Source organism: Stegodyphus dumicola, chromosome 7 (genome assembly GCF_044657685.1).
Source record: "Stegodyphus dumicola isolate Sdum_Otavi_A_Nest chromosome 7, ASM4465768v1".
Taxonomy (NCBI): Eukaryota; Metazoa; Arthropoda; class Arachnida; order Araneae; family Eresidae; genus Stegodyphus; species Stegodyphus dumicola.
In genome coordinates, this window is record NC_140774.1 from 208,815,884 (window position 1) to 208,842,944 (window position 27,061).

At 33.1% G+C, this 27,061-nt stretch overlaps 1 protein-coding gene across 10 annotated transcripts in view; it reads right to left on the bottom strand.

Annotated features, from left to right (window-relative positions):
* LOC146996625 (uncharacterized) overlaps nucleotides 1-27,061 on the bottom strand; it is a 243,990-nt gene that overhangs the window by 28,574 nt on the left and 188,355 nt on the right. For 6 of the 10 annotated variants that reach the window (XM_085821315.1, XM_085821317.1, XM_085821307.1 and 3 more), the window contains 2 exons: nucleotides 26,237-26,355; nucleotides 9,713-10,001 (listed from right to left, as the gene is read on the bottom strand). The exons of 1 other annotated variant lie outside the window; for it this stretch is intronic. The gene's annotated coding sequence lies outside the window, so the exon portion shown is untranslated. Of the gene's footprint in view, nucleotides 1-9,712; nucleotides 10,002-23,254; nucleotides 23,925-26,236; nucleotides 26,356-27,061 lie in introns of those variants that run through there. 3 more of the 10 variants (XM_085821318.1, XM_085821311.1, XM_085821309.1) reach the window with 3 other exon arrangements.

The window sequence follows — 27,061 nt, forward strand, 5'->3', positions numbered from 1 at the left end:
ATCGTTGCTTTTCCGATTAAAAAACTTAACCTAAGTTTAACATAATATATAACTGTACTTACCTTTTTATGTAGAATAAAAATAACAACAAGCAATCACAAAAAATGTAAATGTTGTACAAATTACTGCGATTGCAACAGTAGACACAAAATAAGGATTAAGCAATTTGTTGAATGCGTCTACTCTTACATACCCATCGGCATAACGTATTTTCACGTTCAAGAAGGAGGAAGGGGCACTTAGACCTGGCAAGCGCAAAGCTGCTTTAACAGAGTTAAACGCCCCAACCCCTAGAGTCGATCCAAGAGACCGCTAACCTCTCGGTTGAGCCGACGAGCTAAGCCGAGTCAACAGAAATACTCAGCAACTCACATTCCACGTCCCGTCCTGGAGAGATGGTAAAAACATTTAGCATCAACAGGGGCCCCAACTGCGGACAGCAGAACAAAGTCACTTAAACGCTGTCAGACAGACTGAGCCACCACCAATCCGGCTCGCTAACACTACGTTATGGTATACAGACGTCGGCTTTAGGCGCCCCCAGTGAGAAACCAAGGAGGGATATGAATATGTAGTTTTGAGGCTCCAGGCACCCACTGGAAACCTCAAGCAGTTTAAAGGCCCGCTGAATTCGACAACTCCACCGACGGGGGTGTTTCGTCCCGGACAACCATCAATATCTGACTATATAGCTCCACCGGAACGGACAAAACGGACCAACGGAACGGACAAAACAGTACCATATGGTCCCTGGTCGGCCTGAAACAGCCATCGCCAGCGATGACCTCCAGTCGAGCCCCAGAAGGGCGTTCAAATACGACAGGAGGCAGGAGACCACTCGGTGAGCAGCTGAGCTCAATGAAGACTTTCAGCTTTATTGTTCACTCAGTGGGACCCTGTTTATTTAAATTTCATTATCTATAGAATTTACGAAATTTGGATATATGCGTTAAATCATTATACATAATTATATACATCAAATAAAGTTATGAGAAAAAATTTGATATTTGCATAAAAATTAATTAATTCTAATTTGAAAGTTCTGTAATAGCTGCTGAGATGAATTTAGAGTTTTTATGAGTTCATAAGTGTTTATGAACAGTTCATAACAATTTGAGTTCATAAAGATATTAAGCACATAATTTCAATGAGTACATTGGAATTAGAATCCTTAGGAGTTTATAGAGTTATTGAAAAGCGTTAAAAGTTCATAGGTTCCTTTTTGATGTCTTGAATATCAATAAGACAAAACCAAAACACGTTCAAATAAGACAAGAAATTTCCTGTTCAGACAGGCAGCGAAACAGACTGCTTGTTTGAATGATGACCCAGCGCCTTTTTGACTCGGCGCACGACTCTGCAGCTATTGTCGCAGCGGGCCTGATTATGTAAAGCATCTATTTCCCGAAAACGATCCTCTTTCAGTTTATGTAAGTGAGGTCTACGGATAGAACGAGTCACTGTCATAAGGCTATCGCAAGAGCCACTTGATTTACTCGTATGGAGAGAATGCTGCTTGGTATTCAAATTTCTTAACGAGCTGCCTCATGGCTAAGCTTTAATTTGGCTAACTGGATCGGTGCCCTCTGCTCTCAGTCAAATCTTTAAAACACTAAGTCACAACCTATGGTGAATTTTGGAAAGCTTTTGACCAAAGTGTGGGTCCACGCTTTCCTCGGCAAACAAATGCTCGGTTGAACGTAAAATTTAAAGTGAACGTTTAAGCAATAAAGCTCAATTATAGCTGTAATCTGAAAGTATACAGAGACCGTTCGCACATTTTTCAGACGATTTTGTTTTGCTGTAAAAAATATCTTCTGCTTATGATTTTATTTTTTAACTGCAACTTTCATTTATTTATTTATTTATTTGTTTGAAGGTAGAAATTATCGTCTGCTTCTTGACAGTTGTTTTCATGCGACAAAAAAAAAAAAAAAAAAAAAAAAAAAAAAAAAAAAAAAAAAGTCGCTTTTAAAGAAGATTATGTTTGTGTTCTTTCCAAAGAAAATGATTCGAATCTAGTTATTAAAAAACATTGTGAAAGCCATGGCTTTTCGATAGCTAAAGCTTCGAAAGGTAATGTTGTCAACAACGAAAAAGAAAAACGTCAAAATGTAGCTTGTGGAAAAATTGTTCTAAATACGTATCCAAGGAAAATAAGGAATGTTTCGAATCTTGCAAAACAAATCTCTTTAATGTTAAAAGGAAATCCTCCAAGTTAACCCTTTGCGGGACAGTGTCTCCGGTTTGGACACATCTAAAAATTTCCTTCTGTACGCACCGAAAAAAAAATGAATGAAAAAGGATTTATAAGTTACTATAAGTTACTCTAAACCTTCTTTATTTATAGTAGATGGTAGCTCAACACAAACCAGTCCATATATTTCAGCCATGTTTAATTTTTAAGACCCTCATTTTTCAAAGAAATCCTCCAGATTTTTTTAGGGTATAAAAGGAATTGTTTGAAAAGAAATTTCTATGTTATTTTTTTGGCTGTATGCTAATCTCCTTATTTTACATTAGTTTTAAATTTTTACCTTTAAATTTTGGCTAAAATCAAACGGCGAACCATACGTGTGTTTAGACCGGGCTCACGGATCATCTAGGACAACTTAGAGTCTGTATTCTTTGTTTCTCCGCATCTCATCGGTCAGTTCATTGACAACACTGTTCGTTTCAGCACTCTTTTCGAAGCTCTATTCAATCAGTGTGCCCACTTTGGGCACATTCACAGAATTAAAATGATAAGTGCTATCTTCACAAAATTTTACTTGTGTACTTACTTGTATAGGCCGAATTAGACTGCCTACCTTTTTTTAATCAAAACGCCGACTTTAAAAGGTAGCTTGCTGGAAAGGGTTAAAGGACAGTTGCCAAATAAAATGCTCGGTGTCAACTTTAAACAAGTGATTAATGCTAATTTGAATCTTGAAAAGGCGGGAAAACATAATGTGCATAGTCTTTTTCCACCACATATCGCCGAACGCAGACCCCGCTGCAGAATTCTTTATGCGAAATATTGATCCGGACAAAAATGAAGAAGCATTATCATAACAGACGAAGTTTTAGTACGCTTAAATGATTGCACTAAAAAAAAATCCATTTATTGTCATCAAAGATAAGAAAAACTCTTAAAACATGCTTCAAGGAATTTAAAGAAAGTTTTTGTAAGGGATTTACGATTGTTGTTGAATTTTGATATAACGGCAAATTAAAGATAAACAGAGGAGAGAAAAATGTTTAGATCAATTCCACATATTATCAAAAACATATTTTATATCCAATTTTCAAATATGAAATACCTGCTCTTTACACACAGTGCGATCCATCAGTAGAACTGCATCAAGACAAAGCAAGTAGTCACATGTGAAATTCTAGTGCTGATTTCTTGGGAAAACAATGGAACAAGAAATGGGTATCAAGGCCAAATTCCTTCACTCCTATCGTACTAAATCTCCTAATCTATCACCAATATATTTTTGTGTTTTTGGATTTTAAAAAAGCAGGTTGTCCAAACGTCAACTTACAACCTCCTTAGTCTTTGGATTGGATTGGATTATTGTAATTTGGCACAAAACCTGTCAAGGTTATCTGCGCCAGACAAACGGTAACAATGCAATTATTCATTTGTAAAAACTTCCAGCTTAGGTAAAAAGAGACAGATTACAATTTATGATAAAAGCTGATATCTTTTAAAAACAGGTTAAAGTCTATTCTTAAGAGCCAATATCTTTTAAAAACAGAAACAAATTACGATGATGTGTTTTTCCAATCAAATTTCCAATTCTGAACAATGAAAATGTTTTTGGCGAAAATAATTAAAACTCTGGCATTCCACCAAGATGTGATGGACTGTCAGATCTGCATTGCAGTGTGGGCAGCTGGGATTCTCTTCTCCCTTCAGAAGATACTCATGGGGCAGGCGACAATGGCCAATTCTCAGTCGATTCAAGAGAACATCCTCCCTTCTATTAGCCATACATGGCCAGTATCCAATGGTGGGTTTTACATTTCTCAGCTTGTTATATACTTTGTCATCTCATTGCTTCTGCCATTTGCTGAGAATTTTGCTTTTGACAAACCTTAGTCTTTAGAAAGCTGTTCGAAAGCAATAGGCTGAAGTATCTCTTCCGATACTACAAAAGGCTTTATTGTCTCGGAAATTACGGTGTACAAAGATAGCGAAGAATAAGTATTATGTAACAAAACATATAAAACATAAAAATGTTGGGTAAAATATTTTTGTAATTACAATGAAAATCGTCTAAAATTGTGCGAAAAGCATCTTATTATATTAGTCTGCTTTCAATATATGGTGCAGGAACTGCTCTAAAAGCTGTAACTTGGCTTTATGAAATGGACAAATTAATAATATCAGGTTGTAAGCGAAAATTTAGGCACAACTCAATTCTTTAATTTTATTTAATGAAATATTTCAATTCTTAAGCACACAGAGATCGCCATGACATGCAGCCTTTCGGCACGAACCAGTAAAACGCTTGATTCAGCAACAATCGAAGGAGGTACCTGATACATTTTTGGACAAACCTTATTTCAAGTTTATCCAAATGCCCAGGACGGATGGAACCACTCTTCACAGTGCTGAATCAGAGCGTTTTTTCCCTTACCAGATCTGTATGAATTTTCGCCAACCACATCATCGCCATCTACCTTTATTTGTATTCATTAAGCACTCGTAAATGTAACTGCATTTATTGACGCATCAGATCTATTTTATAGCTAATTCTTCGTTAATTTTGGTGTTTCGTAAATTAGTTATTTTAATTTATTATTTTCTGTTTAATCCTCAGCCCTCCGTCTTCAATTCGCTTTTCGCAACTCCTGACAGGAATTTCGCCAGATCCTTTCATAAATTCAGTTAGTGTTTTATAATTCCAATGAATGACAGCCGATTAGAAACAACATACACCCTCAGATGTTGACATAGAAATTTCTCGAAAATTCTAAATAAGTGCGCAAATTCTCACAATTGATGGATTGATTGTAGTTCTTGGCACAAAACCCAACGAGGTTATCTGCGCCAAACAAAAGGTAAGAACAATGAATACAAGGTAGTTATAAGTTTCGGACGAACAATCACTATACATTTGAGGTGAGGTAAGAACAGATCACAGTTTATAACTTTATATAAGTCAGTGCCCTTTAAAAACTGGAACAATTTGTGATGATGGCTTTTCCCTATGTTGTTTAAATCCAGTTTTAATCATTTAAAATGTTTTTGGCGAAGATCATTAAAACGACGACATTCTAATAAAATATGACGGACTGCCAGATCTTCATGACAGTTTGTGCAGCGAGGATTCCTCTCGCCTTTCAGCAAATGTTCGTTAGTCGACAATGACCTATTCTCCACAGAGTCAAAATAACTTGTTTCCTTTGCCGTGGTCGGCCAGCATTCAGTTGTGGGTTTAATATTTTGGAGCTTGTTATTCGTTTGATCGTCCCAATGCCTCTGCTATTTATTAAGAATTTTATGTTTGATCATCGTACTGATATCTGCAAGTGGAATCTCGGGATTAGATACTGTAATAGCAGTTTTAGCTGTAACGTTTGCTAGTTCATTCCCTTTTATGGCAACGTGGCCAGGCATCTAGGAATACAGAATCTGATATCCCCAATATTTTAGTCTGGTTAAGCTTCAGAATCCTGGTAATGCTGTGATGTGAGTTATACTTAGGCTCTTTGAATGAAGTTAGGACACTCAAGGAATGCGTATAGATAATGAAATTCTTGTAACGATGTTCTGAAAGAAACGTTAAAGATACTGATAAAGTGTATAAGTTTAGAGGTAAAGACAGAGCAAGCCGGATATAATCGAAACCCCAAGAATAGTTTTTTTCCTACTACAAAGGCTGCACCAACGTGATCTCGGCATTTTGTGCCATCTGTATAGAGAAGGATATAATTTCTGTATTACTGTCTATGTTACGCAAAGATCTGCCTGTCAGTGACATCACTTGTACTAGATTTATCGCAGTGTTGGAAGGTAGCTAGAGACTGAATTTTCCTGTCTTCCCATAATGACATCTCAAACGGATTCTCCAGCTGTGTATTTGTAATAGTCATATTATACTGTTCTAGTAAGGTGCTAACTCTTAAAGGAAACGATGGGTTACATGATGGGCGTGCCTGATATAAACAACAGCATGAATCATTGAGTAAGCAAATTCTGACGGAAGAGCTAGATATTAATAATAGCCCTGGTTATTCCTGAAAATTGCCCACCAGCGGTAACGTCGCTGAAGACTGGTAGTTCGGTCCGAGGTTCGAATCCCGCGAACGGGCTGGCTGCATGGGTGTTTTCGTGGTTTTCCCCATGTGTAACGTGTATACGAGCCAGTTTCTCTTAAAAAGTCCTCCACGAAGGCATCCCTCCCTCAAGGCAGATAGCCCTCGAGTGCTTTGCCGTAATCTAATAAACCGAAACTGTATTCCTGGAAATTATTTCAAATTCCATTTGCTTTTCATTGTCTAAGAGTTCATATCCATTCCCTTTTCTTAATAGCAATTTTATTTTAACTGTTATGTAGTTTATCAAACTAATCTTTAACTTTAGGCTCTAAGGGTCCATTCGATTCATCGAAAGATATGGAAGATGTAATGAACTCACTTCCGCCTCCTATGGCAGAGGCTGTGAAACCATTCAAGTCTCAATTACCGACTCTTGCAAAATCTGTAGCAGAAGTAAGAGAAAGAAAATTTTTACTTAACGCACATTTTGCTATAAATACTCGGCAATACTATTACTTCAGATACACTGTTTTAAGAATTACTGTGCCAACTAAACACTGTACTGTTTTCTGCAGCAAAACGCCGCAGTATTTTCTTCCGCAATTATCTAAAAAATTCTTTGTGTTTCGAAGATATACTTTACGTGAATTTTCAACTTAAAGGTTTTCTGAAACACTGCAGACTTATTTAATTCTGGTGATACTTTCTTTGTGTCTCAAATTATAATGGGAAAATGCACTACATAAACCTGCAAGTGAAAGAAATCAGTTTGAGGTATTGCTAAGTCCCATTGAGCAGCGGTGTACACTACTAACAAAAAATTAAAGGATCGCCCTCTTTTTACAAACAAATCACATTTACTGAATATGAAGTCTGTAATCAAAAATGGTTTTTTTTTCCCTAGATGTAACATCAGTCATCTCATAATACGTTAAATATCGGAGTTTAAAATTATGATTCTGGATCGAGACTCCCATTTTATATGCTTTTGCTTCTCTCCGCGTCTCTTAACGACGTCGTAATTGCAGAAAAAGTTGGAACTCTATCTCATCCTCTTGGCTCCCTAGTGACAGAGCGTTAAAGTCACCGAAAACTGGTAGTTCTATCCACGTTTAAATCCTAGCGAACGAGCTGGTTGCATGGAACGTTTCGTGGTTGTTCTCCTATATTAATGTAGATAAGAGCTAGTTTCCCTTAAAACATATCTGCACGAAGGTACTCCAGCCCAGACAGGTACAGGTAGAAGCTAGGCCAGCACCTCCGTAGTACCACAGGTAATTGAGGTATTGCTGAACCTAGCTAACTGTTAAACTTTCCACACCAATTTTGAGGGAGAACACCCCGGGGGTGGTCCGAGGTTCTCCCGCCCCTCTCTCTCTCTTTTTTTTTTTTTTTTTTTTTTTCCATCAACCACTTGAGAGGACTTTCTGAGATAACTGAGTTCTGGTATTAATAGTGTACACAAATCATATTGAGAAAAGACTGTCCTTGAAAAGTTCAACAACTGATGCTTCCAAAAGCATAAATGTAAGAATAAATGTCTTTTCTAAGGCGGAAGGTGTAATAAGCAAGTCTTTGGAGCTTCCGTCCATCAGCATTGCGTAGATAAATGAAACTGTTGGAACATTAAAATGAAATAAAAAAATAAATAAAACAAATAAAATAAATAATGAAAAATAAAAAATTATAAACAAAATAAAATAAAATAAAAAAGACCAGACAGCGATAACCTTCGAATGGCTTTCTCTTAATCAATTAACCTAATTTACATCAGCTTCTTGATTTACAAGGATCCATGATTGACGAGATCTGGAAACTCATGAATCATACAAGCAAGTAACGAATTCGCTTGGCGTGACTGAAAGTATTTGCATTCGTGGTGTATTTTCTAAGGGAGTTAGCTCGTATTTACACGTTACACATGGTAAAATCCATGAAAACGTCTATGCAGCCAGCCCGTTCGCGGGATTAGAACGTCGAACCTAACTACCAGTGTTCAGCGACTTTACCACTCGGCCGCTGGTGGGCCCAGACATCGATCTTAATTCGGCGCATTGAAGCAAAGCAAGAAAACCTGAAAAAAGAGATTCAGGGCTGCATGAAATTGTACAAAATCGCCATTTGTATACATGTAGACCTACATTTTTTAAAGAAGGAAACCGGGCCAGTAAAGATTCTATATGTTATACGTAGTAGAGTGGCAACAGTTCGCTTCATAGACGAATCAATATTCTATTTAAAGCCCGACGATTATCGTATCTTCATATCGTTTTCATCCTCCAAAAGACACACATTAGCAGGTTAAGCGTTATAGCACTGCTATTTTCTTTATGGGACTGCAAGTTGCAAAAAGGGAGAGAGAGATGAAATGGTGAAGGAAATACTTCGGGTTTTGTAACTGGGTTTCCGGCGAATATGTTCAACTTTAATAATGGACCTCAGGCAATCTGTGCAACGAAAAACGTTGCATAATGAATATTTTTGCATTAACTCAAACTAGACGTAAAACTAGTAGTAAAAAAATGACATGTTTCATTTTCAGATAAAACTGATATTGTTCACTATAAAAATACAACTACTTTTGCCGTTCAAAATCGCGGAAAATTTCTGGATGGAAAAAATGCGCGTCATTCTGTAAGGCACTGAAATTCCGTAAATGAAGCATGAATTTTTTTTTATTATTTTATTTTAAACCTAAGAACCTATTCGCTGTGGGTGCTAGATACCTATAAAATACTGACTGGGTATCTTATCACAACAGTAGCACTCTCGGGGGACTATAATTACGAACCTGGTGGTTCCAGAACACTGGGGGAAGATCATTTTATACCAGGGTTTCTATAACCTTTTTATCACAGATTTTTTCGAGACCCATTTTGTTGGGCCCCATAAGTATTGCGCAAATCAGATGCACGCGTGAGTGAAACTGTCAACTTTTTCTCTTGTATTGCAGTTTTAGGTCATTCACTTTAATTTCTAATTTTAAGACATAGAACAATGTGAACATTTTAAATAAGTAACAGACGAAATGACAACATCAGATGCAAAGAAAGTAAAAAGAACGTTTATAAAAAGAATGCGTCGAAGCGTTTTCGTTTTCTTTCTTTGTCTGTGCTGTCTTATCTTTATCTATTTTCAGATACGCTGTGTTAAAATATTTGTTAATTGTAAAATTATCATAATAAGTTAAAGAAATATCAAAACTGCTAAAATTTTGGGAGACCCACAGTTTAAGAAACCCTGTTTTACACGGTTAGATAAAGGGGGCTCCCCAGTCTGGTGGTATCGTTAGTGGCAGGGCCGTCCCTAAGCCATTGTCTGCCCGAGAACTTTCCGAAGATTGTCGCCCCCCAAATAAAAAAAAAAAAAAAAAAAAAAAAAAAAGATCAATGATCAATAAAATTTTTATTTCATATTCATGAAGTACTTGCATGTTACAAATTGTATAAAAAGTACTTACACATGGCAGGTATAATGAATTTAAAATATTTAGTCGTGGTACCGCGTAGTTTACGCGCTGAAACCCCCGCTAAGAACTGCCCTGGGTAGCGGGCATGGCTTGCCGTAGTCCCACGGTATCAGTAGCGGTGCAAGCGGCCATTCCGGTTGTTTAACACCGTCATTCTGCGTCACTCCTTCAGCGCGGACCTCCCCGCATAGAACAGTAGGCGCTCAATCCCGGAACGAATTCTGTTGTTTGCCGGAAGAGTCCAAGATTAGTAGGTATGGTACGTGAAAGTAGGGATGAGCTAAGAGGAGAAAGAGAAAGGGATTTTGAGTATAGGGAATTTCAGTCTTTCCCTCATTGAGCGCCTACTATGAACGGGCTCCTGCTTTGTGAGGGTAGCTAGCGTTTCGTTAGTATGTGTATTATTTATTATTCTTATTGATTGTCTGCCCCTTTTTTTACAGTTGCAATTTTCTGCAATACGTTAAGTAAATAAAAACTTTACACTTACGTATTGTAACTTCATGTTCGTTGGAATAAACAAAATTATGTATTTTCGCCAAAACGTTATGCCTTTAAGCAAATTTTAAATGAGCGTACAGTTTTACATTGCAAACACGTATTTTTCTACGAAGTATTTTTTTTTTTTTTTTTTTGTTTCATAAATTGATAAGAATTAATTTGTCCTACAACAAAATGTTCAATAACACATGGAGCATAAAAATAAGCAGTAAAACTCCTTTCACGGTTCGGAAATAAGTCAGCGAAAATATCCCTTTTTTTCGTAGTACCCACTGAAAGCCATTCCACGATCTAATTATTTCCGTTGGAAACCATTCCGGAACCTTTCCTTTCTATTCCTCTCACCTGCGTATATTGAACTCGCCCAGCTCACAATAGCAGGCGTTCCGAGATTGACGGTCTAGTGCATAGAACTGGCAGGAACACTTTGACGGCAAGTCAAATCTTCAGGCCAAATACAGCCTCACTTCTGGTCTCTGATTGCCGTGAATGGTGATCCCGGTCGACAAGTTCAGCCATGAGTTTTCAGAGATGAAGTAGTCAATTTTCTTAAGCTTTCGATAGGAGCTAATTAATTATCCGACAGATCCACCTCCCGCCCAATACTGAGGTTATAATTTGGGTTCGGGCTTGGTTGTGCGTCTGCTTTAGATAGTCGTAGCAGCTGTACATAAACATACCTATAAAACTCAAAGAAATAATTGTATTTACTTGAGTAAAATTCCCATGTGCCAAATAATTCGGTTAAGCTGTTTTATTTTACCTTAATTTTCAATTTAAGAATTAAATTATACTGATTTTTTATAAACTTTCATTATAAAAGTACAAATGTCACATCACTTATTTTGGTAAATTAAACGTGAAATTGCATAAACTATATAAACACAATTAAATATTATTTTAAAGAAGGTGACCCCCCCTTTCTCGTAAATTAAATGCAACTTACATCCTATTTAATTATTCTAATGATATTATGAAATAATTTCTAACAAGGAAGGTCTTCCAAACTTGATTTCTCATTTTTTCTCAAAAAATACTTATGAATATAACATTTAAAATTAGGTAACAGTAAAAAATCTAGCTGCTAATACTCTAATGATAAACAAAAAATTGCAAAGAATAACGAGATTTGAAGACTCTGCGCTCTTTTATTTTATTCTCTTCCAGCAAAATTTAAAACTTTCAAAACGTAGGTTTCAAAAATCATCCCCAAAATTGATCGATTCACGCAAAAAAAAAAAAAAAAAAAAATCTGATGATAGGTTTCAGATTTTAAATTACGTCCAAAAAGGCTTTTTTTTTAACGTTTGTGCTTTACCTTTATTTATTAAATATCGCAATCTACGTACTCAAAATATAAAATTCATTTCAACAGCAATATCGCAATTTAATTTTAAAAATGAGCATATCTTTAGAATTTCTGATACAAAGTCTCGCGCGCTGGAGCAGTGGAAAACTGTACGAAAAATTTTATTTTTCGTTCAGTGTTGTCATTGCTCGCTTTGAAATCATTTAGTTTTTTTAATCAGAAACTCGTTGGAAAGGTTACAGAATCTCAAATCGATAATAAAACAAATTTGAAATTCAAATTAGGGCTTCCACATGCGCATATTCTATGCAAGATTACGTTACTCAAATTTGGATGGCTCTAAGTATTGTTTTATCACAGTGCGAGAAACATACATCCACTTATGCAGCTTCTTCGTTATTTCATTTCTTTACATATAAGACAGGGTGATAATATAGGGTGGCAACAATATGAAAAGTGATACAGCCTTTTAAAGTTATCAACGCGAAATGCCAAAACGAAATTAATAGTCCTTCAGGGCAAATTGCCTCGTTGGACTTAAAACAGATTTATTTTGGCGGTCAGTTCATTCAAAATAAAAGATTTAATAGAAGTCATGAAAATTTAATCCTTGAAAAATTAAATGAATATACTAGAAAATCTGGAATTATTTTAATGTGGAAAAGATGACTCATATTTTGTCATTTTAGCACTACTACTACGATTCATAATAATAAATATTCTAATAATGGATGGAATGTATAGCCCAAAAGAAAATGCAGTAAAAATATTAGTAGATAGAATATGGGGGTTTGGAGCCATGTGGCGCTGTGGCGCTCACAGACGACGGACGGGGGAAAAGGAAATTTACGGAGGAGCCCGTGTGGGTTGATACGTCATCAACCACGCGGCTTAACCCCGGACGTGCTGCATCCTATTCGTGACGTCATCACGCATTATCAGCTCGGATTATCTTGCTACGTCAGACACATGTTTCATCCTTTTTGTGTTTTCATGTCCTCACTTATCGATTGACATAGAACTCGCCGCTGCTTTGATGTCATACTAAATCCGCAGTCTGATTGCAACTTGTTAGAATTTCTAGCGCATTCTTTTTAGTTCAGCAACGACCGCTAGAGGGCAGTAGTCGTATCCATAGCGCTTTCTGATTGGTTCTCCTGGATCCTGACCAAGTTATTAACCATTATTTTTAATTGATTATACTATTTGACTTAATAATTAATATATTTAATGAAAAAAGTTCATCTATTTACCTGTAAATTTCAATTATTTGTCCATCTGTGGCATGGGAAACCTGGACGATAACAAAAGCCGTGCTTTTATCTCATGAATCATACTATTTAATCTTATCTATCCGATCGTATCTATCCTCTTTGTTCATCTTTGTGCTGCGGAAACCAGCATGAGGCTGATGGATTGCACATAGGGAATTCTGTTCCATCTTGCTCAGACCTTTGAACATCCTCGATAATGAATGAATTCATAACTTTAAATTTATTTTGTTTCTATTTTCTGTTAAGATATTTTAAATTTCTCATTTCTTTATCTCACAAACATGATTTAAGTATTTTTCTTTTCTTCTCGCCGTTAAATTAAATGTACTAATTTTCACTCCATATGTTTTATATACAAACATAAGATTTTCTTTTTTTCCTCCCATTTTTAAGTTTTACATTCTTTTCCCCTGCGTTTAACTTGCAAAAGTAATAGATTTTATAAAACTAATATGTTTTCACAATTTTAATTTTTTTTTTCTCTTTTTATTTTACAAAAGGTTTTTTCCTCTTCAGTTTAATTTTTCTTTCCGTGTTTTACGTTCTTCACTTTATTTGTTTTACAAAAGCTGTGCTTATTTTCATACGATTTTTTCTTTCATTTTACGAACTCGGTCTTTTTTTCCTATATTTTACTTCAAGAAGTAATTTTTAATTTTTCTTCTATATAAAAGCATTTTTTTAATTCTTTGAAGAATTTTCTTCTCTCATTTCTTTTTTCTTTCTTTGATTTTCCTCTTAAAGTTTTTCTTAATGTTTTAAATACTTATTGATATTACACCTCCATTTCTCGAAGCGTAAAGTTACATATATATTTCTCTGTCTATGAAATTTAAGCTGGAACTTACACGCATATAATTTCCCTCTAGAGGCTTTCATGGATAATATTTTCTGTAAATTTAAACCAATAAGTACGATGTCCCTTCCATATAACTTACTTAGCATGTTATTTTTCTTATTATTTTTTACGCTACTAATACTTAAGATATACAAAACTTTCTCTTCTAATGTATTACACCATACTACTAACACTTAACAGGTGATACTCCGAACTTTCTCTTCTAATGTATTATACTAACTTTTTGAAACATTATACAAAACGTCGCGGATTCTCTTTTACACATCTCATTTTTGTTCAAAGGATCCATAAAACGTGTCAAACAAATGTAAATTTTAAACTTTCTATTTTCTATTTAGATGCTTTGCCTTACATTTAACCTTTATCAGGTTTTTAAAACATATCTCTGTTAATATTCCGATTCTTTTTTTTTTTTTTTCCTAAAAATAAATGCATACCTATACGGATTTTTTAAAGATCTACTGTAAATTAAACTTTATAATTCAGACAAAATACATTTTCACAACATAAAATCTACTTGAACTAATGTATGGACATTTCTAACCAGTTTAGTTCAAATACATACGAAATTTCTTATTATTCTCTACCCCTGTCTAATACGTATCAACAGCATTTCATTTCCTATTATTTTACGCTACAGACATTTACATGAATATATTCAGAACGTTCCCTTTTATTGAGCAGGAGGTTTCAGATATATTAGTAACACAGATTATGGACATCTCTAACCAGTTTAGTTCAAATACATACGAAATTTCTTATTATTCTCTACCCCTGTCTAATACGTATCAACAGCATTTCATTTCCTATTATTTTACGCTACAGACATTTACATGAATATATTCAGAACGTTCCCTTTTATTGAGCAGGAGGTTTCAGATATATTAGTAACACAGATTGACTCTTTGAAATATTTTACAAACATATCTTGGATTTTCTTGTACACATTGTATTTAAGTACGTTAAATTTTGATTTCTATCATGTGAAAACTTCACCCGGATTCTTAATGTAATCCCACCATTTACCGCAGACCTTCATAAACACTGCTATATTTGAACTTAACACAGCCATAATTTTTTAACAATCTACAGAATTTTTAACTACAGAGAAGAATATCCGCATTGTAATGTAATATTTTAAATTCACTATAGAGCCATATTTGTGTAAAACATCTAAAAAGAAAGGATGTCTGGACATGGAATTAATGTTAAGTCACGGAAGTGAAACTTTATCATCTTTTTCCCAACTTAGGACATAAAAAATTCTCAGCTAGGAATGTACTCGTATATATATATATATATATATTTTTTTTTCAATCATTATTTTTACGAGTCTCAAAGCTTTTTAATATATTCCTTCTAATCTTACAGCTTTTTGAGAATGATTTTTAAGTTATGACACATATCAAATAAAATCCTACATTACAGGGAATATTGACATGAATTTCGAAATAATAATACAACTTAACTTCAATATATTCAATTTGACTGAAGATATGCATTTCAAACTGACATTACTTTGCTTAGAGTTCTTACAACTCTTTGAGTACATCTTACATTTAATTTTCCAATAATATGAGAAACATTTTTGCATAAGTACCATACAAAACATATAATATTGACATGAACTCCATGGTCCAACGTTGGTCACTTAAATGAACACTTAATACATTTTAGTATGAATTAATTTTAAAAAGAAAAATTCAAATGCAAGTATTCAAACAGAAATGCTTCACAAATTTACATATTAAGCAAACATTCAAGAGAATACTATATATCTAGAGATATTATTTACACTAGTTGGTAATGTAATTTATGAGAACAGCCGCAGACGCATATGAGAGGTATGCAATATCCATGAAAAAACTTCCTACCAAGCCAAAGAGCAATAGTGAAACATAACATATAAGAAGGGGAAAAAAATGTCTGAGTATGGAAAACATGAACAAGAAATGAATATGTTTTCTGAAAATGTGTCGAATGGGATATGTCAGGAGTAAGAACCTTAACCAGTTTCAGGAATAGGGTCTGAAAAATAATGAAGTATTTTTAATCTTATTTTTTGTCTATAATGCATTTATTTGTACTAAAATATTCTGTTTGAAGACTATATTCTACACTTAGAAGGAATTTAATAAATCAGAATGATTTCGTTTTCTGAAGATTTAGGTTCAGAAATATTACAACTCAAAAGAAAAAAGGTTAGAGCAAGAATGACGTAATGAAGAAGTCTTTTGATAGACGTAATGAAGAAGTCTTTTGATAAGAATGGCTTTTGATTTTCGCTCTTACGTAGAATCTTCAATTCTACTTAACTTTTGTAAGAGCCCAGATCAGGTGCTCACTTAAAGTTTTAGGAGACTGCTGGCGTGTTTCCTTCGCTCGAACCACTTTATGGAAATCTTCCATATAACTAGATTTGTATAATTACCGTCCAGATTTTTGCAGAGTACTTGATCTTCATTACATCTATTTTCAGTAAATGTACATTTTTATGCTGTGTAATTCCAAAAAAAATAAGCTTCGAATAGGATGAATATTTGCACATTTTACTGAATTGCCTAGATCTGAAGAAGTTCTTTTACATCCAGATTTTTACCCTATGTCTGCATAACCTGCATTTATTCCATTCGTCTTCTTATTATTGATAAAAAAAATATAAATTTATGTGAGAGCTTTGGAATACTGAAGTTAATATGAATGTTGAATACTGGGAACAAATCTGGCATTCTGTCATAATTGAGTAATACTCTGAATAATAAAATTTTAAGAAAAGATTAGTTTCATTTACGGGAAAAAATACATTTTCTAAAAATACATCCAGGAAATCTATCACAAGTGTCAACATAAATGATCTACAAATATATTTTTAAGTATTTAAATTATTCATAAGCTGAAGATAAACCAAGAGAAAAAGTATCGAGAATTCATTGGCATATATCAATAGCAAAGATAAAATAGTTTCCAATAGCAAAGAGAAAACTGTTTCGAAGTGTTTAAAAGAGTACCGAGAGCACACTCTCTCAAAGCGTTTGCAAAAAGCCAACGACATCAGAAATTCATAAATTTTATGGAACATGACATTATTTAAAACCTTTCGTTCTGATATAGAAAAATACTCATTAAATTATTAAATGTGGGTATTCTGTACGTGTTTTTAAAGAAATAAATGTATACATTTTTAGGGAAATTTTGCATTCTATTTTGGTAATAATACTGATAATTTAGAAAATTTTTCTGTATTGAACACATGTATCTACGAAATTCTTTGCAAAAAGCAGATAGTTAATAATCAATCATTTCGACACTTCATTAGAAATCAAGTGTTATAGATGAAATTAACCAATTTAAAATTAACCAAGAGTACAACGGAGTACATGTATAAACTATTTTGCTAACCAGTTATGAACGTTTAAGTAGGATATATCCAGAATCTTCAAAATTAGTAATGAAACGTTCAGTTTAACGTTGAGATTTTACTAAAGAAGTCTCTGTAATAGTAATATGTTCGTTCAAATTTTGCTAACAGAAGGAAAAAATGTGCCTTTTTTATAATATTCGGATGATATGTAATAAAAATGAAAGCATGGCCCTGGTTCAGCAATGCAATGCAAGGTGTTTAAGTAAGAAAAGGTTGTAAACTGAGTTTATGTCACATACGAAAGGCACTGAAAAAGCGAAAATTAGCAATATAGTGTTAGCACTGGACTAAGAAGTAAATTTTCAAAGATAATCAAGTGGTATGAAAATTAATCAAAAAGTACAACACGTAGAAATATTTCTTCGTAAAAACTTATGAATGTTTCAGTTTCAGTAGAATGAAGTCGGAAAATACAAATTTGGTAATGAAACACTCATTTCAGCCTTTGAGATTTTATCAAAAAGTGCAATAAACACATGTGTGTGATAATAAAATTCTACTTGGAAAATGAGCATTTAGGGGAAAACATGACTTTCTTCTCATAGTCTTTTAAAATGTAATACAATAAGTTAAAATAGAACACTGGTTCATCAAAACAATATATTACTTATGTACGGTTAGTTGTTCATTTAGAATATGATAAAGAAGAAACTTTTGAGTCAAAGAGAAACATATTTACAAAACAATGATTCTTAGTTTCCTAGTAATTTAAATCAAGGTGCTGATGTTTCTCATGAATGTCATATATTTTCTTAGATATGTTTCTAATGAAATTAGTATATAAACTTCTTTTAAGAAAGAAATAGTCTTCATGAGAAAAACCTATGATAGTGCAAGTCAGTGATTCTTGGTAACTTCGAGAAAATATTCTTTATGAGCTGGGTTAACAGTCTCTATTTCCATAGTATGCTAAGATAAAAAAATTCCATTTCTTTTCTTAATTTTCTGATTCAGCATGGTAGTGCTATTGAAGTAAAATCTTCCAAACGTTATTAAACAATATATCTATTTAATGAACATTTATTCCCAAATCTTTACATGGCAATGTAAAAGACAAATAAGAAAATATTTGAAAATTCAATGATTTGCTGTGGCCGTAACATTAAAAATTGGTAATACTCAAAGTTTTTAAAAGGTTTATGGAAACACGATAACATCATAGTCATCCGCAAATAACTCCCATCGAAACTGAAAACTTTATGCACAAAATTTACTTGGAATGTAGGAAAAAAAGAAACATTAGAGGATTCAAAATCAAGATACTTTCCGTAATGAAATGTACAGTATTTCAGGAAGAATCCACTTAACTTCTAACTTGGTTGTAATGAGCATATGTGAGACACGAAATGCGTTCGGATGTGAAAACAAATAACAAACATTTAACTTTCTGGCAATGAATCAAATTTCATTGGAAATGTAATGGCATGAAAAGCAGAAAAGTATATTGGTAAAAATTTTCACTTTAATAATTTAAGACGAAAAATCTCCACTGTTATTTCGTCTATGGTAAAACCCATGTTAATTTCAAAATGTAGTTAGAAAAATTATACTTTGAGGTTAAAAACGTGAAAAAAAAATTCGTTTAGATTTTTTAAGTCAAAAAAGTTCCACTTTAAATTTTTTAGGAAGAAAAATCTCCACTTTTATTTTGTCTATGGGAAAACCCATGTTTAAATTCAAAATGTAAGGGGGAAAATTTACACTTTGATTTTAAAAAGTCGAAAAAAATTCATTTAGATTTTTTTAGGTCGAAAAAATTTCACTTTAATTATTTTAGGGAGAAAAATCTCCACTTTTATTTTGTCTATGGGAAAACTCATGTTAAATTCAAAATGTAAGGGGAAAAATTTACACTTTGATTTTGAAAAGTCGAAAGAAATTCATTTAGATTTTTTTAGGTCGAAAAAATTTCACTTTAATTTTTTTAGGGAGAAAAATCTCCACTTTGATTTTGAAAAGTCGAAAAAAAATTCATTTACTTTTTTTTGGTGGAAAACGTTTCACTTTAATTTTTTTAGGAAGAAAAAAAAATTTATTGGTTACGGTATACGTCATTCTTGCTCTAACCTTTTTTCTTTTGAGTTGTAATATTTCTGAACCTAAATCTTCAGAAAACGAAATCATTCTGATTTATTAAATTCCTTCTAAGTGTAGAATATAGTCTTCAAACAGAATATTTTAGTACAAATAAATGCATTATAGACAAAAAATAAGATTAAAAATACTTCATTATTTTTCAGACCCTATTCCTGAAACTGGTTAAGGTTCTTACTCCTGACATATCCCATTCGACACATTTTCAGAAAACATATTCATTTCTTGTTCATGTTTTCCATACTCAGACATTTTTTTCCCCTTCTTATATGTTATGTTTCACTATTGCTCTTTGGCTTGGTAGGAAGTTTTTTCATGGATATTGCATACCTCTCATATGCGTCTGCGGCTGTTCTCATAAATTACATTACCAACTAGTGTAAATAATATCTCTAGATATATAGTATTCTCTTGAATGTTTGCTTAATATGTAAATTTGTGAAGCATTTCTGTTTGAATACTTGCATTTGAATTTTTCTTTTTAAAATTAATTCATACTAAAATGTATTAAGTGTTCATTTAAGTGACCAACGTTGGACCATGGAGTTCATGTCAATATTATATGTTTTGTATGGTACTTATGCAAAAATGTTTCTCATATTATTGGAAAATTAAATGTAAGATGTACTCAAAGAGTTGTAAGAACTCTAAGCAAAGTAATGTCAGTTTGAAATGCATATCTTCAGTCAAATTGAATATATTGAAGTTAAGTTGTATTATTATTTCGAAATTCATGTCAATATTCCCTGTAATGTAGGATTTTATTTGATATGTGTCATAACTTAAAAATCATTCTCAAAAAGCTGTAAGATTAGAAGGAATATATTAAAAAGCTTTGAGACTCGTAAAAATAATGATTGAAAAATATATATATATATATATATATATATATATATACGAGTACATTCCTAGCTGAGAATTTTTTATGTCCTAAGTTGGGAAAAAGATGATAAAGTTTCACTTCCGTGACTTAACATTAATTCCATGTCCAGACATCCTTTCTTTTTAGATGTTTTACACAAATATGGCTCTATAGTGAATTTAAAAATTCTGTAGATTGTTAAAAAATTATGGCTGTGTTAAGTTCAAATATAGCAGTGTTTATGAAGGTCTGCGGTAAATGGTGGGATTACATTAAGAATCCGGGTGAAGTTTTCACATGATAGAAATCAAAATTTAACGTATTTAAATACAATGTGTACAAGAAAATCCAAGATATGTTTGTAAAATATTTCAAAGAGTCAATCTGTGTTACTAATATATCTGAAACCTCCTGCTCAATAAAAGGGAACGTTCTGAATATATTCATGTAAATGTCTGTAGCGTAAAATAATAGGAAATGAAATGCTGTTGATACGTATTAGACAGGGGTAGAGAATAATAAGAAATTTCGTATGTATTTGAACTAAACTGGTTAGAGATGTCCATATATTAGTTCAAGTAGATTTTATGTTGTGAAAATGTATTTTGTCTGAATTATAAAGTTTAATTCACAGTAGATCTTTAAAAAATCCGTATAGGTATGCATTTATTTTTAGAAAAAAAAAAAAAAAAAAAAGAATCGGAATATTAACAGAGATATGTTTTAAAAACCTGATAAAGGTTAAATGTAAGGCAAAGCGTCTAAATGGAAAATAGAAAGTTTAAAATTTATATTTGTTTGACACGTTTTATGGATCCTTTGAACAAAAATGAGATGTGTAAAAGAGAATCCGCGACGTTTTGTATAATGTTTCAAAAAGTTAGTATAATACATTAGAAGAGAAAGTTCGGAGTATCACCTGTTAAGTGTTAGTAGTATGGTGTAATACATTAGAAGAGAAAGTTTTGTATATCTTAAGTATTAGTAGCGTAAAAAATAATAAGAAAAATAACATGCTAAGTAAGTTATATGGAAGGGACATCGTACTTATTGGTTTAAATTTACAGAAAATATTATCCATGAAAGCCTCCAGAGGGAAATTATATGCGTGTAAGTTCCAGCTTAAATTTCATAGACAGAGAAATATATATGTAACTTTACGCTTCGAGAAATGGAGGTGTAATATCAATAAGTATTTAAAACATTAAGAAAAACTTTAAGAGGAAAATCAAAGAAAGAAAAAAGAAATGAGAGAAGAAAATTCTTCAAAGAATTAAAAAAATGCTTTTATATAAAAGAAAAATTAAAAATTACTTCTTGAAGTAAAATATAGGAAAAAAAGACCGAGTTCGTAAAATGAAAGAAAAAATCGTATGAAAATAAGCACAGCTTTTGTAAAACAAATAAAGTAAAGAACGTAAAACACGGAAAGAAAAATTAAACTGAAGAGGAAAAAACCTTTTGTAAAATAAAAAGAGAAAAAAAAATTAAAATTGTGAAAACATATTACTTTTATAAAATCTATTACTTTTGCAAGTTAAACGCAGGGGAAAAGAATGTAAAACTTAAAAATGGGAGGAAAAAAAGAAAATCTTATGTTTGTATATAAAACATATGGAGTGAAAATTAGTACATTTAATTTAACGGCGAGAAGAAAAGAAAAATACTTAAATCATGTTTGTGAGATAAAGAAATGAGAAATTTAAAATATCTTAACAGAAAATAGAAACAAAATAAATTTAAAGTTATGAATTCATTCATTATCGAGGATGTTCAAAGGTCTGAGCAAGATGGAACAGAATTCCCTATGTGCAATCCATCAGCCTCATGCTGGTTTCCGCAGCACAAAGATGAACAAAGAGGATAGATACGATCGGATAGATAAGATTAAATAGTATGATTCATGAGATAAAAGCACGGCTTTTGTTATCGTCCAGGTTTCCCATGCCACAGATGGACAAATAATTGAAATTTACAGGTAAATAGATGAACTTTTTTCATTAAATATATTAATTATTAAGTCAAATAGTATAATCAATTAAAAATAATGGTTAATAACTTGGTCAGGATCCAGGAGAACCAATCAGAAAGCGCTATGGATACGACTACTGCCCTCTAGCGGTCGTTGCTGAACTAAAAAGAATGCGCTAGAAATTCTAACAAGTTGCAATAAGACTGCGGATTTAGTATGACATCAAAGCAGCGGCGAGTTCTATGTCAATCGATAAGTGAGGACATGAAAACACAAAAAGGATGAAACATGTGTCTGACGTAGCAAGATAATCCGAGCTGATAATGCGTGATGACGTCACGAATAGGATGCAGCACGTCCGGGGTTAAGCCGCGTGGTTGATGACGTATCAACCCACACGGGCTCCTCCGTAAATTTCCTTTTCCCCCGTCCGTCGTCTGTGAGCGCCACAGCGCCACATGGCTCCAAACCCCCATATTCTATCTACTAATATTTATCAAAATAGTAATCTGTTTTACGCCGGTTAGTAGTTAGTGAGCTAAATGAAATTACAAAAGTTTCAAAACTTAACGCCACCAGCAGTCGAGACATTTTTATGTTTGGCAGTGAGAGACATTTGATGTGGATTGAAATCCTAATGCACGGCATGCATATTTTGTCCGGTGAGTAACGTAAATACTAGACATCTCCTTAAGAAGTTTTTTTTTTAAGGCTGCAATTTTTTAACTTATTTAATTCTATTTTGAACACATTGTAAGCTTTTTAAATAGTTTCTTTTATTACGTCTCAGAATTTCACTACGTTCCTCCTTATAATCGCGGGATACAGGATTAAGGCTTTCATGTTTTTAGCCCAACTCTTCATCTCCAAACGGCATATTGCGTAGAATCACTTTTCAAATCGTTGCCACCAAATATAAATGCAGTATTAAATAAAATATAAATATATAAAAATAAAATAATAATATATATAATTATATAATAATAAAATAATATATATATCTATATATATATGTAATAATAAAATTCCATAGTCAAGATTAAACTTAAATTCTAACTTATGTTCTTTTTATTTTTAATGGCGACGTTCTCTTATTTGAAAGTACGTGGAATTAAATTCACAGCCCCGTAGTCAAGTTGTTTTTCCCGCCTTTTCTACACGTACAGTTATAGAATGTTCTCGAGATATTTCAAACGAACTGGATTGGATGACGAGGCTGACGTTATTTCATGGAAGCTCCGCCTTTCCAGAGGCTATAAAAAGACTCGCAAAAGGAATATCGGGGCTTTTTCTTAAATGTCACGATGCAGTAAACTTCATACAAAAAGTTATTAGTAATTCTTTTTATTTACTCCGGATATCTGATTTTTGTAACTGCTATTTCTCCTGAATAATAATAAATGGATCCTGTTTTTTAAACTTATCGTCTGATTATTTAAGCTACGACTACATTTATGATTCTTCAACAATCTATTTATTCCTGACAAAAGCTGGTACATCATATATATATATATATGTCATAATAAAAGCAAAGGAAAAACGGAACACTGTAGATGCGTGATTAGACCCATATTGAAGAAGAATTTGATTGCGTAGTATGCTAGTAATGCTAACTTGGTAATATCTAAAGAACTTGGCAGTCGAAGCAGTTTTAATTCCATTTTTATTTCCAATTGATATTTGTGGCCACAATCACTTGGCACTCTAGTCGTGCCTTTCCACAGAAGATTTACATTTTTGATATTGTTGAGATAGAAAGCAAGCCAGCGAAATTACATCTTAGCACAGCACAGAGCAAAAGCTGGAGTGCGTAGTTATGAAAGATGGAAGCACACGAAAAGTTTTGGTTTACAACGACAGTTTCAGTTCTTAATTATTACGTCATCGGAGTTGCGCGGGCCATAGAATGATCTAGAAATGACGCAATACAGAGAAGTTATTACGATTTTAGAATATAGAGGAAGAATTAATGTTTATAGTTATATTATAATTCTGATTCATACATTTTTATCTTACATATATATATATAAATAATATAAAATACAAATGCCAGTATTGTATTTAAAGAAATAAAATAATGAACAATCTGTATGAATGTACGTATGTGTCTTGCATTGGGAAAAAATAATGATACCTAGAGCTGTTCAGTTTTGAATAGCGTAGTCCTCCATCCGAACATGGGCACCTGGAAGCCCAAGTTATTTTGTTATTTTTTGAATTTCGAACTTGTTTTATAATCTATCTTTAACCACTTATCTCTTTCAAAGGTCTTCCTTTTGCGACATAGATGCACCTCACTGAGAATACATTAAACTAAACTACACACAAGAATCTTTGTTGCAAATAGGAGGTGATTTCTTAAAGGGGAAAAAGCATTCGCGGTTCAAGATTCCCCGTCCTTTGGTAGCTTTTACTGCTACCAAAGCCCCGGCCTCAAAAGGCTAATAAAGCTTAAACGGGAAAGAACTTTTTCGCGTAGACCTAACTAAGTGCAATCTTTATCAAGGGCTGCAGATAGATCTGAATCTTCTACAAACTTACGTGGAGCTAACAGCTTCATTCACAGCCAGACTAAACAAATCTCTAGATCAACTGTAAACCTCAGATTTTTAACTCTAAGCCACTATAAGGCTAGTCGGCTTTCATACGTTGGTTTATGAAAGCTCTGATCTCAAAAACAAGCCAGCAGCTCTCCTATCATCAATAACATTTAATTTATGAAGCTTTTAAATTTGGACCATAATAACCTTTGGTAAGCTAGAAATCAAAAAAGAAACTAAGTAACCTAATAAATTCGTCCCCATGGCTTATATAATTGACAAATGTTCCAAACTTCGGGCCGAATAAAACCAAGAATATTCTGACAAACCTCTGAATACCAATGGTCTTGCTGAAAAGAAGGAAGACTTAACAGCGAATTAAATGAAGTAGTATTCGCGTAGAACAAGACTTCACACACTTTTAGAAAGAATAATTAAATTTTAATTTGGAATTATTTTTTACTAAATGCAATATCGTAGAGACGAACGAAACCGAGAAATCAAAAAATTAATTAAAAATATAATAAATATTAAATTTTGTACTTTTCGCGTGCAAACAAGAAAGTAATGGTCAAAATTTTATCGGGGCACACAAATATATTTAAAAATAAAAACTGTATAAAAATTGCTATAATAATGTATTGGACTTACTTGAATTCGCCGAGTCTATTTTTTACCATTTCGTGGTTTTTCTCCAGCTATATTTCTGTTGGAAATTCTACCGAGCTACCAGTGTTCAGAGAGCTTTACTGCTCGCTTGATGGTGGGCCTACCTAAGTTACTAAAGTAGGTGTTAAACTGCAACTTTTACATGTTTAAAATCCTTTTTCCACGGGTTTTATAATATAAGAACTGATTCTTTATAATATTTGTACTTCAATGATGAAACACTTTATCTTAATTTCATATTTAAAAGCAAGTTGTTTAAAATATTTCATTTATTCATTAGTGTTATTTAATATTATTTCTCATTTTTGATTTAGCATGGTATTTAAATAGAGAGCAATAAAAAAAAAATTAGTTTGGAAAAAAAAGCTGAATTTTTACCACCAACTCTTCGAAATTTTCTTATGGACCGATAATTTTTTAGCACACGTTGAAATAAATTACACTAAAGAAATAAACGTGATTCTCGCATGAAGACCATGTTGTCCAAGTTTTTCTAATTTTAATTCTTAACACATGGACATATTAGACTGAATACAGAATTTAGACTCCTACATAAACATATTAGACTGAATTATAAACCAAATATAATTAATCAGGTAAACCAGAGAAAACGAATTAAGAATAAATTAAACGTAGTAAGCAAAAAGTATACGTTACATTCAGAATTCTAAAAATTCTTAACATAAACTTTGAATGCAAGTTCTGCCGGGAAAATGATATCAGACGATTGCAAACGTACTATCGCCCCCCCGAACCACAGGAGGTTTATCAAACTGCTATATAAGCTGTGTAGATTCATACTACAAAATCGCTCGAAGTCCAGACAAAAAAAAAAAAAAAAAAAGGTGTGTCATCCATAAATAATTGCGAATTTAAATGGAACACCAAGCAATTTAAATATAACATAACCTAAATTTAAAATTTTATATATAACATAACCTGCGAAGGCATTTAGTGCCAAAAGAAACAATGTAAACACAAGATAAGACAAGTAATGAATTTAAGGTACTTTACCTGCCCGCAAATCTGGCAATCGTATCTCATTATGTTTTGGTGTCCATTTTTATTCTCGAAATTCTCTTTTTGAGTCTCGCGTTGTTTGGTCTCGCCATGCGCTTTTGAGTTACCATCCACTGAAAAAAAGATTCGATAGAATATTTTCAGCAATGTGGAATTCGGGTAAAGTGCAGAATCGCACACTTATTTGTATGGCGCTTTTTACAAGGGTAGGAAGAATTCGATTTTTGACAGTTTTCTTTTACTTAAGTGAAAATACGTCGATGTGTACATAGATAAAGGGAGTGCGCAGCGTCATTTTTGTGCATTTCTGGGATTTTTCTTAAAGTGAAAAATAGGTCGATGTGTACATGAATACCGAGTATGTGCAATTCTTAAATACGCGCCAAGCAGTGGGTGATTCCGCACTTTCCCCGTGAAGTTCTCCCAAGTAATCGAAAATATTCAAATATTCATGATATGAATCTATATATCACCAATGAAAGGATTACGTGGTGATGTAATGTATGGCTGCCGGCAATAGGCAAACAGTTTCCATGTGAAATAAACACTAAATGACATAAGCAACGTCGCTTCTAATTTTTTCATTGTCTTATTATTAATTATCGAGTGCTATTATATCATATTACATGTTCTTATACGATACCGCGAGGAGATAAACGGGAAAACTACCGAATTTAATTGCTGAACGTTTAGAATAAAGAATATTTCAGAATTATCAGAAAACTTAAGTTCAATTTTTCAGTCATTTCCTACATATCTTGGGTAAAATCCTGGGAGAGCCCACACCCTTGGCGACAAACTGAGAAAGTGCGCACTGGT